This window comes from Mytilus californianus, unplaced genomic scaffold (genome assembly GCF_021869535.1).
Source record: "Mytilus californianus isolate M0D057914Y unplaced genomic scaffold, xbMytCali1.0.p SCAF_11, whole genome shotgun sequence".
NCBI classification, from domain to species: Eukaryota; Metazoa; Mollusca; class Bivalvia; order Mytilida; family Mytilidae; genus Mytilus; species Mytilus californianus.
In genome coordinates, this window is record NW_026262593.1 from 69,131,371 (window position 1) to 69,148,793 (window position 17,423).

A 17,423-nucleotide genomic window follows, 5' to 3' on the forward strand; every position below is an offset into this window, starting at 1 on the left:
AATGTAGACCAATTTAAAAAACAGGACCCAAAATTAAAAATCTAAATACACGGTTAGATTTGGCATATCAAAGAACCCCAATAATTCAATTTTTGATGAAATCAAACAAAGTTTAATTTTGGACCCTTTTGACCTCAATATGAACCAATTTGATAGCGGGGTCCACAAATAAAAAATCTAAATACATGGTTAGATTCAGCATATCAAAGAACCCCATATATTCAATTTTTGTTGAAATCAAACATAGTTAAATTTTGGACCCCAATTTGGACCAACTTGAAAACTGGGCCCAAAATCAAAAATCTAAATACATGTTTAGATTCAGCATAACAAATAAATAAATGTGGTCAAAGATTTTACAAATCTAATGCGCCATACTGTGCAATTAAAGATTACTTCTTGAAATTTTTCAATATTTGAAATTTGAAAAAAAAATAATATTTGAAGAATAATTCTTTTTAATTTCTGAAATCTGAAATGAGAAAAAATTGACCCCCCACAATTTCTTTTTATCCCCCCCCCCCTTTTTTTCCCCCAAAAAATTCTTTCCCTCAAGATATGGTCATAATCTCAATTCAAATTTCCAATGGAATTGCAACCATAATTACCCATTTAAATTTACCATAGTGCTTACTTAATCAATTTTATAATAGAATTTAAAATATAGTGTCAAATCTTTCATATGGATTTTTTTGTAAAAAAAAAGATGCAACATTTGCAGATATTTTTACTGGTCTTCCTTTATAAATATGCATTTCTTTAAACATAATTTAAAAGCAGTGTAAGGGAAGTAACCAAAATGTTGTATTTGGATTACCTCCCTTACACTGTTTTAAATTATCTTAATTGTTCATTAACCATTACTTTATACATAATTTAAAAGCAGTGTAAGGGAGATAATTTCAATGATGTATTTGATTTATCTCCCTTACACTGCTTTAAATTATGTTTTGTAGTAAAGTATTTGTCCATTAACCAGGACAACCTTGTTTTCCCCCCTTTTTTGCCCCTAATTCTTAAACGGTTTGAGCCATAACCCCCCAAAGCAAATCCTAACCATCCCTTTGTGGTATGGAAACTTGTAGTATAATTTCAGAGAGATCCATACACCGTTCCAGAGTTATTGTCTGGAAACTAAAAAATGCTTATTTTTGGCCCCTTTTTGGCCCCTAATTCCTTAACTGTTGGTACCATAACCCCCAAAATCAATCCCCACCTTCCTTTTGTGGTATTGAACCTTATGGTAAAATTTCACAGAGATCCATTCACTTAAACTAAAGTTAGAGTGCGAAAAGTAATGTGTCTTCGGACAACGACGACGCCAACGTCATACCAATATACGACCACAAAAATTCTTTTGCGGTCGTATAAAAACCTAAAAATTCACCCCCAGCCATCTTACCTTGTAAAATACATTAACACAAGCAATCTAATCCAATAGCACACTATTGTATGCAATGAACAATTATCTCTTAACTGTCAATCTTAATATTACATCAATTCAACCTGAACTTATTGTTAAGATATCATTCAAAATAAGGGTTATGCCATTACGTAACATTACTTAAGATAAAACAACTTCACCAACATTCAATTTTCTGCCATGAAATATTTGTGTATTGTTTTTGCTTCATATATGTTTAATCTAATCCCCAATTATAAATATCTACAGATTATTTAGATTAATGTTCACTGTTAAAAGTTCACCATCTGTTTTTTTGTTTCTGGTTGAACTAAAGATGTATTTATAATGCATCATTCTTAACATCCAAAATACAAATAATTCAGATAATTCTTCTGTCTCTGGACTGTCATAAATATTGCCAGAATGAATACTATGTGCTACAGCTGCATTCAAGGTGCATATGGTGTGAAATGAGTTTTACATCACTGTATATTTGTTAAAGTCTGCAGTCAATATCAGATAGTTGATCAATCTACTTAAGTATAAATATTTAATTTGAGTTCTTTTAATGTTCAGAAACACAAATGGGTGATTAAGATATTAAGCTCATACAAGTATCATACTGAATCATAAACTATATGGTTGCTTGTTTATTTTAGATTTTGTGTCAAAACACACAAATTGCAGCTTGAAGTCCAAAACATTTTCTTCTTTTCTTACTTTTTTCAATGGTCACAGGTTAAGGAGGCCAATGATCAGTCAGGGGTACTACTTGTACAAGTAATTTTTATTTACTTGAAGAAGTAAATACAAATATACTTATATAAGTAAATTTGTAGGATACTTATACAAGTGTATTTTATTTACTTGTATAGGTAAATAATTTTTTGGCTTAGTTATGTCCCTTAGACATTCAGATTTTTTTACTTATATAAGTAAAAAAGTCATCCTATCTTCTTTTCTTGAATTCTTAGGACTTCTTTGCTCTAATAGAATTTTAAATTGTCTGTCCTTTGCAGATGTCTTTACTTATTAATTTAGTGTAATTTCATGGACAATGAAAATCTCATTTGTCTGTTATCTTTAACAGAACACTGCTCATTTACAAGCCCCCCAAGGGGCAATTTTTGAAGGCCTTGCACAAATACTTAAGATCTTTGGGCAATCAGTTTCTTTGTTGAATTAATGAGATGAAACATTGAACTGTAATCAAAAATTATGAGCTAACCTGGGAAAAATCATTAAAGGCATGTTTTTACATCTCAAAACTTGAGAATTTTTGTGGGATTGTAAAAAAAATTTACTTATACAAGTAAATTTTTGAGAAAATTAAGGGGAGATTATTCAAACATTATAATTAACTTATATAAGTATATTTTTTTTACTTCTTGAAGTAAATAAAGATTACTTGTACAAGTAGTACCCCTAACTGATGATGTAGACTTTAGGTCCCTTCAACTTATAATTTTTGAAATACAAATGTATGTCTACTTATGATATTACTGGAATGCTCAATGAGGATTATTACCCTGAGGAAGGGTCAAAGCTATTAAGAAAATGATAAACAAAGTTGCTGATTGATGTCACAAACACTTTCCAGCATTTAACTTCTCTCTATATATCATGGTTTCCAAGTTCATCTTGTAACAAGTTCTACGGTGGAATGGTGACAGTGTTATCAAGGTCAAATATTAAGTTTGGTGAAGACCCTAAGTCGCTAATGGCTCATATCTTCTGAGTTATAGCTCTAAAGAGCCTGTGTTGATCACCTAAGTGAAGACCCTAAGTCCCTAATGGCTCATATCTTATGAGTTATAGCTCTAAGGAGCCTGTGTCGATCACCTAAGTGAAGGCCCTAAGTCCCTATGGCTCATATCTTATGAGTTATAGCTTTAAAGATCCTGTGTTGATCAACTTCGTCTATGTGCATCTTCAACAATGGACACTCTTCAATATTGTAGACTAGAATATAGAATTCATTTACTTAAATCTTTTTTATGTTGATTTTGTATTGCTGATTTTTTTTCTGTTTACAGTTTCTCTCTATCCACTATGGATTTTTTTCCAAATCACAAAAAAAGGGCAAAAAATAGTCACTTAATGTCAATAAATCCTTTAAGAAAAGAACTGACAATTTTATCTATCGTGACCTATTTGCAGCTAGATCTTCTCTTGCTGATCATATTCACTATATATCTAATCTAGTTTTCAAGACAATAGGGAAAATACAAAAACTTTGTAAACATTGTCCTTTAAGGGCAATAACTCCTATAAGGAGTCGACTGATGATTTTGTTAATGTTGACATATTTGTAGATCTTGTCTTATCTATCCATCTATTAAAGTTTTCAATGACAAGGTATAACAGTGACCTCCAATTCGAAAATCAAATGTTTTCCAACTTTAACTGATAGGGTGTGAATTAAAGAAAATTAATTTTAATTTCAAGGGGCTGGAAATATGACTTTAAATCCTCCAACAAATCTTCACCAATCATTTACTTAATATGAAAACCTTTTAATCAGAGGCTGTTGGTACAGTAGATCTTTGAAACACCAAAAGAACCATAAAAAAATCATTACATCAAGAGTGTCCATCATAGCCTGAGGGCTGGTTAAAATATTAAAGGCTTTACAAAATATTGAATTTTGTAAACAAGTGATACTGATCTAGATATTGAATTTCAATTGTTTTAAATACTGAAGAAGTAATCTGCATCACCTCTTAATTTTGCATTAACCATTAAAAACTATTTTAAAAACACAAATATTTGGAATAGTTTGTAGTGACAGGTGTGAGAAGATTTATGTGTATTATATACAATATCTTGTAAATCTATGTGATATAGATAAAATATCTATCATAACTTATATCAGATCGCTATCTTTATCTTACATATATAATAACAGAGAATGTTAAGGGGAGTAAAAAAACAAAGTTGACTCTTGACACTATTTTGATCACACTAAATAATGCTTATCAATTTACTTTCATTCTAAAAAGCTATCATCCAAAGGCAAATGAAAATTTCCCTATACTTGAACAAGTGAAGGCAGCACATGTATAGAATGGATGCAAATAAACAATGAATATAAAGTTATAAATGCAGATTTTGTTGACAAGAGGAGGAAGCTTCTAAATGGGAATTCAAACTAATAGCAGTTGAAGACAAACTGACAGCTCCAAGCATAGCAAAAAAAGACAAAAAGATAGCTGACTATGCAGTATGGGTTTTACTCATTGTTGAAGGCTGTACGGTGACCTATAGTTGTTTATGTCTGTGTCACTTGTTCTCTTGTGGAGAGTTGTCTCATTGGCAATCATACCACATCTTCTTATTTTTATATAAACAACAGTCTATAAAACCATGACATAGAGCACAAAAGAGTGAGCAACAAACACCCCACCAAAAACAGTGGTGATCTGAGGTGTTCTGGGAGGATAAGCACATCTTGCTCAACATGTGGCACCAGTCAATTGATTAAAGTAACATATATACAAGAACAGTCCTGTTAAAAATGTACAAAATTCACAGCATAACATGTTGTCACTGGACATGTAATATGTACTTCCCCTATTCATTTTTGTGTATCTTTCCCAACACACAAGTCTCTCATTGTTACAATACAATGTTGTAAAACGACTCTCATGACTCTGCCAATACACTATGTACACTATATTTTTGCTTGCAATACCTTTTAAATGAAAATATTGAGTGTCACTGGACATGTAATATGTACTCCCCCAGGTGAAATCTGACAATGTTACCTGACATTACCTGTCACAAGTGTCATTCATTACACTGAAACTTACAATATGTACTGTAATAAGCATAAATCAATCTAAATAATTATATATGCTTCATTGATCTTTGATCTCTGATTGGAGATCATTTACAGTAATTTCTTACATGTTCAAAAGGAGTGATTTCCTTGTTTTAATTGACTATGTTTTATACTAAATGTGACTTTCTAAGTACTTAATGCATGTACATGTAATTACAATTGTTGTAGATAATGAAAGTCTATTGAATATAGTGATCATTTCCAATAAGTATTTATAGAATAAGTTTAATGATAATTCAAGTTGTTTTCATATGTTACTAATAACATAATCATATAATATAAGAAAAAGAAATTCTTGAAACTATTTATTCTTCTCCCTCTTTGGCACATTCACAATAACCTTTATAGTACTGCCCCTCACCGAGTACACTCCAAATAACCCTTTTAACACTGTTAATCACTGAGCATTCTCCAAATAAAATGATAACTATAACCCCCACAAAACGCACTCCAAACTACCCATTTAGCTTTGTTTTGTCAACTGAATTGCCATTGGCATATATATTCGAAAAAGGAAATTAGAAATATATGGAAATTAATGTACAATGTACCACATCTCCTTTCCCTTTTCAACATACTGAAACTGTTAATGCAGACTTAATAAATAAAGGCAAACAATGATGAATACAATGTAGATGTCTTAAACAAATTTAGATTTCTATTCCTTTCCTTTTCAGATTTCTTTACTAATGTTGATCTAATACAATATTGTACTGGTCATGCTGGTAATGTTTATGAAATAAAATTTACAAAATAAACACATCATAAATCTTTATGTAAACAAATGTTCAGTAAATACAATTGATTACTTGAAAGCGTCACCCAATTTAACAACTATCAATTTTAAATCTACAGTTCATAAGAAAACAACCAGAAATAATCATGCTTGTAACAAATTATATGTCTTGCTACATTTTGTAAATATATATATATAAAGAACTGCTGAACCAATGCCTTCTAAATTTTGTCTTGGTAGAGTTCCCTTAAGTGTACATCAATGGTATGCTGGGTTGCCATATAAAAATGATTAAATACTGCTTACTTGATAACAGCACTTCAGGTCAAGGTACAGTAAATAGGCTATGTCACAGATTTTAATAATAAGTGTATTAATTGCTTCCATCAAATTAATATTTGGAATTATGCTAATTGATTATGAGATTGATCCTTTTTAATATTTTTGTAAAATTTTACATACATGTATCATCAAAAAGTGCTTTTGATAGTTCTGTTCAAAATGAAAGCAAAAATTAATCCACTGTGACATTACAAACATAGTATAGTACTGTACATGCTGTATATTAGTCATATAAAAAATGAAAATAACACTTAGTAAAGTTCAAGCATCTAACATGTCTAAAGCATCTAACATGTCTAAAGCATCAAACATGTCTAAAGCATCTAACATGTCTAAAGCATCAAACATGTCTAAAGCATCTAACATGTCTAAAGCATGTAACATTTCTAAAGCATCTAACATGTCTAAAGCATCTAACATGTCTAAAACATCTAACATGTCTAAAGCATCTAACATGTCTAAAGCATCAAACATGTCTAAAGCATCTAACATGTATAAAGCATCTAACATGTCTAAAGCATCAAACATGTCTAAAGCATCTAACATGTCTAAATCATCTAACATGTCTAAAGCATCAAACATGTCTAAAGCATCTAACATGTCTAAAGCATCAAACATGTCTAAAGCATCTAACATATCTAAAGCATCTAACATGTCTAAAGCATCTAACATGTCTAAAGCATCTAACATGTCTAAAGCATCAAACATGTCTAAAGCATCTAACATGTCTAAAGCATCAAACATGTCTAAAGCATCTAACATCTCTAAAGCATCTAACATGACTTAAGCATCTAACATGTCTAAAGCATCTAACATGTCTAAAGCATCTAACATGTCTAAAGCATCTAACATGTCTAAAGCATCTAACATGTCTAAAACATCTAACATGTCTAAAGCATCTAACATGTCTAAAGCATCTAACATGTCTAAAGCATCTAAAATGTCTAAAGCATCAAACATGTCTAAAGCATCTAACATGTCTAAAGCATCTTAAATGTCTAAAGCATCTAACATGTCTAAAGCATCTAACATGTCTAAAGCATCTAACATGTCTAAAGCATCAAACATGTCTAAAGCATCTAACATGTCTAAAGCATCTAACATGTCTAAAGCATGTAACATGTCTAAAGCATCTAACATGTCTAAAGCATCTAACATGTCTAAAGCATCTAACATGTCTGAAGCCATTTCCAGATTTAACCTTCATTAGAAATGCTCAAAGATGAACATTTAAAAGCCAAGGATGTCTAAGAACTGAAACAGTTGAAGAGGTATATGACAAAAAAGGACCTAAAATATGACTTTAATATGACATACGTCTTTCGGTTTTCTTTTCTTTTCTTTTCTTGTCTCATTATGCTTGCCTTATATCTTAAATTTTCTTTGGATTTTGTTTTTATAAACATTACCAGTAAGTCATATTGAAATTGGATTTTCACTACATACCCTTAACATTTTTTGTTGATTTCTGGGCAGAAAGAACAAAATAATCTGATTTAGTTATTGAGTGACAACGTGCTAAATTTTGAGATTTTGCTCTGAGAAAATGAACATGACGAGGGATCTTTGATATTACCTCCCTATTTATTCATCAACATATAAGACTTAACAATCGGGAGCAGAGACATACAAATGCAGAATACAGGAGATTGGCAACTCCAACTAATGGCCATATAATTTATTGAAATATCTTATGGCTCTCTCATTATTTTTCAAACTACTATATATACACATGTATAACATCTTATTTTTAGAATTTTTAGGTAATAGTTTACATGGTTTAAAAGGTTTGAAAAAACTTCTCTTTTAAAATGAGGATTTTACCATGATCAATGAATTTTGAAAATTTACATCAAGAATAAGTTATTGAAATTTCAATGAAGTCACAAAAAAAATTGGGTGGGTGTTTGTATGATTGATACATGTACTTCTTTCTGTTTTTTTGTCATGACGTACTAAAACATATATGTGCACTTGTAAATATTAAAGATTTCTTGATAGTGTGTTGAAGGTGTACATGTATTAATGTTTTATTAAATTTTTTTGGGGTGATTTTGAGGAAAAAAAAAAAATTAATTTGTACTCTTCCATTTTCAATGAAATCATGAGAGTTTGAACTTTCTTACCAGAAGGTACATGTACAGCAAAGATCAACCTATTTTTGACATTGCACTCTAACCACCTGACTTAGGTTAAGGGTAAAAATCTTTGACTTCTTTTGCAAATTTGAATAAAATCATCATGCAAATCTTTCAAGAGAACACACCTAAAGTTGTCTCTTCTATATGTCATTGATGTCAGGAACATGTATCCCCAAGAAATTATTTATTTTATTCCAATAAGGAAACAGGTTTTTATTTTAAACTGACGGATGTAATTCTTTCCATTTATCTGAAAATGACCCTTTGCCAATAGACATATTTATCCTTTAGGGTATTTATCTGAATTATATCCAAATAACCCTCTGCTCTTTGGTCGGGTTGTTGTCTCTTTGACATATTCCCCATTTCCATTCTCAATTTTATTCTAATGTGATGCAACAATCACTTTTTAATTATGAGGTCAAATGTTTAGAATTGTGATGCAATATTTCAGGAACTTGTGTTTGCATACAAGTGTAAATACATGTATGTCTATCTTTTGTATTGCAGGTTTATACCTCTGGTTGAAATGAAGAAATGATGAACAGTTCTTATAGATATACATATTTATGACTGATCCTACAGATGTTGAACAGGTTTCAATTTCAAGAAATTATACAAAATGTTGCTCAAATCAGTGCAGTTACGATGTATGCCTACTTTTTTTCAAACTTGTTATGTACAAAATGTAGCAGGCATACCTGTACTTGCCAACTTTCAAGATTTAATCGTTTACTACATGATGTTGACCTCAAGACCTTGTCCCGATTGCACAATATGTGAATGAAGAATATTCATTTGCAAAAAGGTTCTTATACTGCCTAAGAAGAAAAACGTGGCTGATTAACAATTTTGCAAAGTCTGAAATAAGAGACCGGAATGTTGACCACAGTGGTTTGAACGATGTTTCAAAGCATGCAAGGACTCTCAATTCAGAGGTCCTTCATAGCTCAGAACACTACCAAGTATGTCAGTAACTTCTTTACAACCATTATACAAAAGAAATGTTTATAAGACATTTTCATTGATGTGAGCATATTGAGTTAAATCAGATAATTAAAATATGAATCATATTTAATACAAGTCAATAAAGTATGCTTTAGGGGACAGCTGAAGCCCGCCTCCGTGAAGACCCGTTGGTGGCCTTGGGCTGTTTTCTGCTCTTTGGTAGGGTTGTTGTCTCTTTGACACATTTCCCATTTCTATTCTCAATTTTATTTATTTGATACAATTTGAGCTGCAATGCTACTATATAGATATACATTTGTAGGAAGATGTGGTATGAGTGCCAATGAGACAACTCTCCATCCAAGTAACAATTTATAATAGTAAACCATTATAGGTCATTATATGCACATATAAAGTAGTGGCTTATGGACATTTCACTTATTGTATAAACTAATCCCACATAGCTGTCATTCTTGGTAATAAAGTATCGAATAATTCAAAGTACTGTCTTTAATTTTTCACCAGAAATAATAAATATAAATTGGAAAAGTCAACTGAAACTTATTCCTACACAAAAAAAGATTTTGCTGGTATTCTAGCTTCATGTACATAACATGTACTATCTCTTCTACACAATAGTACAAGAATCATGCATATAAAAAGAAGAAAAATTTGTAAGGGTTAGCGGAAACCCAGTGTCTTGCCTACTTTTGCTGTTAGTCACAGGCTCAACAAAAATGGGGAAATAATTATTAAAAATTTTCCTCTAGATACTATCTTTTGAATGTAAGAAGCTTCTGTTCAAGTTTGGTAAGAATCCAGAATGGTTTATGAATCTAATAAATGTTTTAAAAACTTTAACTGCAGACTGTATGTAATGTTAACTAGAAGAAAAACTAAGTCCATTTATCATGATATGTTTATAAGTAATATTCGGAAAAAAAGGAAATTTTTTTTTACAAAATTTCCTTCTAGATACTAGCTTTTGACCATAAACAAGCTTCTGTCCAAGTTTGGTACAAATCCAGGATGGTTAAAGAAAGTTATTAAAATTTTGAAAACTTTAACAGAGTGAATGTAATGGTACATGTAACTGGCAGAAAAACTAAGTCCATAAATTAATGAGTAAAATACGGATAAACAGGATTTTATTTTAAACAAAATTTACTTCTGGATACTATCTTATGATCATAAACAAGCTTCTGTTCAAGTTTGGTAGAAATCCAGGATAGTTTAAGAAAGTTATTAAAATTTCAAAAACTTTAACCATAGAGTGAATATTTGTGGACGCCACCGACGACGAATGTAGGATTGCTATGTCTCGCTTTTGCGACAAAAGTCACAGGCTCGACAAAAAAGGCTTATTACAATGTACAAATGTAGCTCATCATCAGTATACCATAAGAAAATAAATGGAGAATGTGTCCATAGGACACAGATGATGCCCCTGCTTGGATATGTTATAAAGGGGCATAACTCCAGAATGGTAGAAGAGACGCCACCCAAATTAGAATTTGATCTCAGTTTTGTGGTAATAAAAATCGTGTATAAGTTTCATAACATTTGGTTGAGGCCAACTAAAGTTAAAGAACAGAAACAAATTTATCTTTCCATATATAAAGGGACACAACTCCAGAACGTTAAAAGTGACGCCACCCAAATTCGAATTGATCTGTGTTTTGTGGTAATAAGCATTGTGTATAAGTTTCATAATATTTGGTTGAGGCACACTAAAGTTTGAGAACGGAAACCAATTTTGGGACGTTAGGACTGATAGGGTAACACTTAATACGCCAGTTCCTGGATACGGTAGTTAGTTGAATCTGTCATGTGACTTCCATCTGACACCACGTGACAAAAATGTAGGCATTGCCACTTTTAATAGGTTGAGCGAATGGGTGATAAAAGTTTGATGCTATACTGCACAAAATATTCGGGAAATCAAAATCTAATTAGAAGGTCACCCTCCCTTTAGTTATTTAGGAATTGAAATTATATACTTAAGGAGCATAGATTATTTCTAGACTACCCTGCAGAATGGTGATCCTGAAAATGCTTCAGACTTTATATAATTTATAGTGCAGGGATACAGGTGTGCCTTCTATCTGGTAAATGACATCATTAGGGCGTGCGTAATTGAAGATCTTTTCAGGTGAAAGACATGATTCGAGAAATAGCCTATGCCACCTCAGATGACAGCGGGGGCATAAAAATAGATACAACTCTTATTTCTAGAGTACCAGATTAAAAAAAAGCTCACACAAGACGGCCAGAAAAATTGTCCACCTTAAAAATGTTGTTGCCAACTTTAACCCCATGGGGATTTTTCAAAATTGGCAGGTATGAGTTGGTGAGGATTAAGAATTTTGAATAAGGAGACCTACTGCATGACAAGTTAGGAGTGGTCTCACTAATAAGCGACAAGAAGTGGCAAGAAGCGACAAGAACAATAATTTAGCAACAAGAAGCGGCAAGAAAACAAATTTAGCGACAAGAAATTTAACATTCTATCAATAAATATAAATTTTTAAAAAAAGTCAATATCTATAGTAGCAAAGCAAGCTGCATCACATATATGTATTACAGCAAATATTACATTTTCCCTGTCATGATATTACTTTTCACTTGTGTTTCAGAACAATTGTATATATTGTCTTAAAATTTTTTAAACACTCTCTTTGTCTCATACATGTATATAATAAACTGACTGCATGCAAAATGCATTATTTGTGCATCATTGTCCAGAAAAAAATAAGACATAATTTGTGAGAAACAATGAACCAAGGATTTGTATAGTAGGTTTTACTATACAAATCCTTGAATGAACTGAAATCATTGAAATCAAACAAGAGGAAAATGTAATCAAAGCGTAAATATTTTACATCATTTTATTTTTTTTTTGCTTAAGTTATAAGTTGTAAAAATAATGTCAATGCATATTTTTTTAATATATTTATTTGGAATAAGCTAGTTTAATAGAAGAATTATTTTAAGTTTTCTTGTCGCTAAATAGTCTTCTTGTCGCTAATTAGTGAGACCCGTTAGAAGTGATACTTATGAAATGTGTTCAGATTCATAAAAGGGTCCCCCAAATCCGCCTCTGTGTAGAAATTGTTTGTTACTAATTAGTACATGTAAAATTTAAAAAAATTAAGTTTTCTTTATTTTCATGTGCTTACAAAAAGTTACATGTACATAATTTTTTGAGGCTATGCTATTTCATGCAACCCTGCAGAGTACGAGACTCGACATCAAATACGATTATTGAACCTTCATTGAAGATTAATACTACAGATCAATCGGATTATGTCACTGTGACGTTAATCTCCTAACGTTATTTAAAGTGTTGACCTATTTGAAACCATAACAAAAATGAAATTTCTGCATTTTCAAATTTTACAATGGCATTGTTTCCGTGTGTGGCAATCATGTGGAAAACTATGTTGATTAGTGTGTTCTCACCTTATTGGAAATATTATTGATGCTCATTTTTATCTTCTTACTGTGAACAATTTTGAGCATTTATCTCTTAAATATATCCGGAAGAAAGATGTCTTATTGACTCACGATCTAATTTTGACAGGGTGCGACATGGGTCAACTAGACGTTTGCACTGTCGTCAAATGTGAGATACAAGTAAAACACTCGAAAGACGGAGACATTTCAATGTGTATTGTAGCTTGCGAGGCTCCTTAGGGTAAATTTATTTGTGCTGACAATCCCGAAAATTATATGTATCACCTGGCACTTTATACTAACCAGGTATCACCGAAGAAGTATATCCCTTAGTGGCGGATGAAAGATGATGGATGTGGGTGATAGGGATCGGACCGTCTATCTTATTCAGTTTTCTTACGATTTTTTCTTACGATTTATGATCATGTCAAGAAAAAAACTTGGCGTCCGTCTGTCCGTCCGTAGTCGTAAACTTTTAATACGCTCTTAAAGATCTTCTCCTTCTTCCTTTCTTACGTAGTGTGAAAATGATCAGCATGTCACTCAAGGTTTATCTTCTGTGGAACTTGTTTTATCATCGTTTGTTGTCCTGCCGAACTTGTCATTTTTTGGAAAATTTCAAAGATTTCAGTAGTTGGTTTTTATTTCAAGAACTAAAGCAATTAGACCAAATGTGACAAGGGGTAGAATTTACAAGGATGTCAAGGTCTATCTCTGAAGGGATTTTCAGAAAAATCTGACTGCAACCCATTTTGGAGTCATTGTCCCCTAAATCAGTGTCAATTTTTCAAGTTGCAAATTTCACAGTTATTTGTTAACAGATAGAGAGAAATTCCAAACAGTAAAAATGACTAGAACAATAAGATCTACAAATAAGTCAACTTGGCAGAAATCGTCAAATAACCCATTATAGGAGTTACTGGCTTTGCATGGTGATTTTTACTCTCAGTTTTGCATTCTTAATGAAACTATTGCTGATAGATTGAATCTTTCGATAGTAAAAATGGCTACTGAACAAAATACAAATAAGTCAACATGTACGAATTGTCTATTAAACCCTTATAGGCTGAGTTATTGTTCTTGAAAGACTATAGTTTTACATAATTTTTGCTTTTTTGCAGACAACATGGTCAACTGACTCCTTTTAGGAATTATTGCCCCTGAATTACCTTTTTTCATTTTTTTTAGAAACAAAAATAGAAAACAAGAATATATAGCAATAATATTCAGCAAAATAAGATATAATGATAAGTTAACCTGGTCGAAATTTTGAGTCATCAGGTGAACCCTGAGAGGGGTTATTGCCCTTGAAAGATGATATTTTTTTGCAGTTTTTGCACAAACTATAATAGAATGAGACAGTTAAAAAGCAAAAATATACAGCACAATAAGATCTACAAATAAGTCCCATGGTCGAAATTGTCAACCGACTCCTTATAGAAGTTATTCCCCATAATGATGATTTTTACGTAAACGAAAAAATGGACAAATAATAGTGTATTCACTTAATTCGCATTATTCTTCTACTTCTATGAGAGGTTTTATATCCATATCAAATTTTATTTAATAAAAACATACTTTCACTATATTTAACGATTACCATGCTTATCCTGTCATCAGACACTTTTCTTTCGAATATACTTTAAAGTGTAATATTTGCCACTGTACGTGATGTAATGATTCATTTATTCTAGTTTCCTAGAAACCTTTTTATTGTCAATGTGAAAAGATTTATAACAAAAACTTAAAGATAAGTTATATCGTTTATAGTATGTGAGAAAGAATTTTGACAGTCAATTAAAGAGAAATGATACAAAATAAAAGAATGTGAGGATTTAAAGGGAAACAAGAAGGTTTGGACAGATAATATATACAGACCTTTGTTTCAAATCATTACTTTGGTAAGACTATTCAAAGGTGTGTCTATTTACACGACTTCCAGTTTTACAACCGCATTCTGGAGATATCAAAATGCATTTTTGCATAAATAGACGTGTTTTCAATACCCTAAACATTGCATAAGCACATAATCCGTCATTATATACTGATTTTCTTATTTATATAAATAAGAAGATGTGGTATGATTGCCAATGAGACAACTCTCCATAAGAGACCAAATGACACAGAAATTAACAACTATAGGTCACCGTACGGCCTTCAACAATGAGCAAGCCCATACCGCACAGTCAGCTATAAAAGGCCCCGAAATGACAATTATATAAAACAATTCAAACGAGGAAACTAACGGCCTAATATATGTACAAAAAATGAACGAAAAACAAATATGTAACACATAAACAAACGACAACCACTGAATTAAAGGCTCCTGACTTTGGACAGGCACATACATACAGAATGTGGCGGGGTTAAACATGTTAGCGGGATCCCAACCCTCCCCATAACCTGGGACAGTGGTGTAACAGTACAACATAAGAACGAACTATAAAAATCAGTTGAAAGAGGCTTAACTCATCAGATGGATAAACATACAAATACTACAAATACAAGTGGACGTGGCCGGGTACTTGTACATCCAAACAACAAAAAGACACTAAGTACAGATCTGAGAGTACTCGCAGTTACTGACAGCTAGTTCAAAGCCACTAACAACTAATAAAAAAATTCATGCATCTAAGACTAAATTATCAATCCGTACACATCCAACATCCAATGGATTTTTGCATTCAAGTACATTACTTCTTTAAAACGATTGAACAGAACGGCTAGTTTCAGTTTTTTATCAATACCGATTACGTTTATGTATATTGATGGCTGTGGAAACACTCTAAATAAAAACTTCTGTGATCATTAACATTTAATTTGGCATTGGACACACCCACATAGAAATAAAAAGGGTATATATAAAACAGAAAATATGCAACTCGTCGATTTAGGACAAACTCGATTTCTTTTCCAACAGTTGTTGTTTGATGTAAAAATGCTTGAAATCGTTTGCTACTTTTAATGTCATGTTTGTTATCAAAAGTAATTATTCCTCACGAGTAATTAGTTTCAATATTTTTATTAACTTGCGGCAAGAAGTGCATTTTGTTCGGGAAATCTGATTTTGAAAATTTTTTCAAATAATTTTATAAGGATTAAGATTAAGATTTTGTCGTGAGAATACTTTTTGACAACAATGGTTATTAATTTAATTAATTTACTTGTCAACATACAAACTGTATGTTTAGTGAATTATGTCAATTAAGACTTAATTTAATCTGCTTCGATATTTCATTATTTGGAAACAACTTGTTTATTTGACCCTTTTTCTGTTTTCAATGGTCAACACGTTTCTATGGTCATATGCTTTAACAACTGAAGGTTAAATTTGCAAAGAATAAGGGGTTGAAAGAAAGAGAGAACCATGTAACGCACCGGTCCGACTCGCGCTAGATCTACGAGTAGCGGGGGGCTAATGTATGTTACCATGATTACTGTTCTGTAAATATGTTTTGTCTACCGATTATATTTATATATATATATGTTTAATGGAAAAATAAAATATGTGAACGTTCGTGTATTGTCTCCTGTATTGATAAACCACAACTTCCCGGTATAAGCCCTTTGTCATCTGAAATTGGACTCGGTTTGCTGGACTGTACAACACTGCTACTTTATCTATATGATCATGAATTGTTTAAATATACAATTCCTTCAATATGATGGACTGGAGTTACCAAAAACGATACACAATTAATCAACAATTTTAATAACGTCAAACAACGATTTCTTGTCACGTCAATATACTTTTATAGTATTGAAATATTTCATTAACATGTATTTGTATGCAAGTATAATATTGTAATGGTTACATAATTATTTGTTATATATATGTTACAGTGAATTTGTATAATCAGTGAATATGTAGAATCCCTAAAATGTTCAGGGATTATGTAGAATCACTGGTTAGTTTAGGGATTATATATAATCACTAAAATTTTCAGGGATTATGTATAATCACTAGAAGAAATGTCAGGGATTATACAGAATAACTGAAATGAAGAATTAGTTTCATTTATATAGAAAATGGATAAAAGTTAAATAATTCATTCTTTAAAATCATATTAAAACATCATTATAAACATATAGATTGTAAAATGTAAAGCACAATATGTTAAAATGATAACCTCGAATACATTAAAATGTTATGCACAACATATCAAAATGTTAGGAACAATATACTAAATTATTAAGCATATAATATTAAAATATTAAGCACAATATTTTAAAAAACAAACATTACATTCACTCTGTGGTTAAAGTTTAAAAAAAAATAATAACTTTCTTAAACTATCCTGGATTTGTACCAAACTTGGACAGAAACTTGTTTATGATCAAAAGCTAGTATCTAGAAAGAAATTTAAAAACAAATTATTTCCTGTTTATCCGTACATTACTTATAAATGGACTTAGTTTTTTTTCCAGCTAACATTACATTCAGTCTGCAGTTAAAAGTTTTTAAAACATTTTTTAGATACATAAACCATTTCAGTAACTGTTAAATTAATCTATCATGTGCATTTTCCTATCACACTGAAAATATAGACA

General features: G+C 31.3%; 1 protein-coding gene across 7 annotated transcripts in view; it reads right to left on the reverse strand.

Annotated features, from left to right (window-relative positions):
• Nucleotides 1-13,021, reverse strand: part of LOC127720580 (microtubule-associated protein futsch-like) — a 338,813-nt gene extending 325,792 nt beyond the window's left edge. For all 7 annotated transcript variants that reach the window (XM_052227200.1, XM_052227201.1, XM_052227196.1 and 4 more), the window contains exon 1: nt 12,879-13,021. The gene's annotated coding sequence lies outside the window, so the exon portion shown is untranslated. The remainder of the gene's footprint in view (nt 1-12,878) is intronic.
• Nucleotides 13,022-17,423: the final 4,402 nt, after the last annotated feature.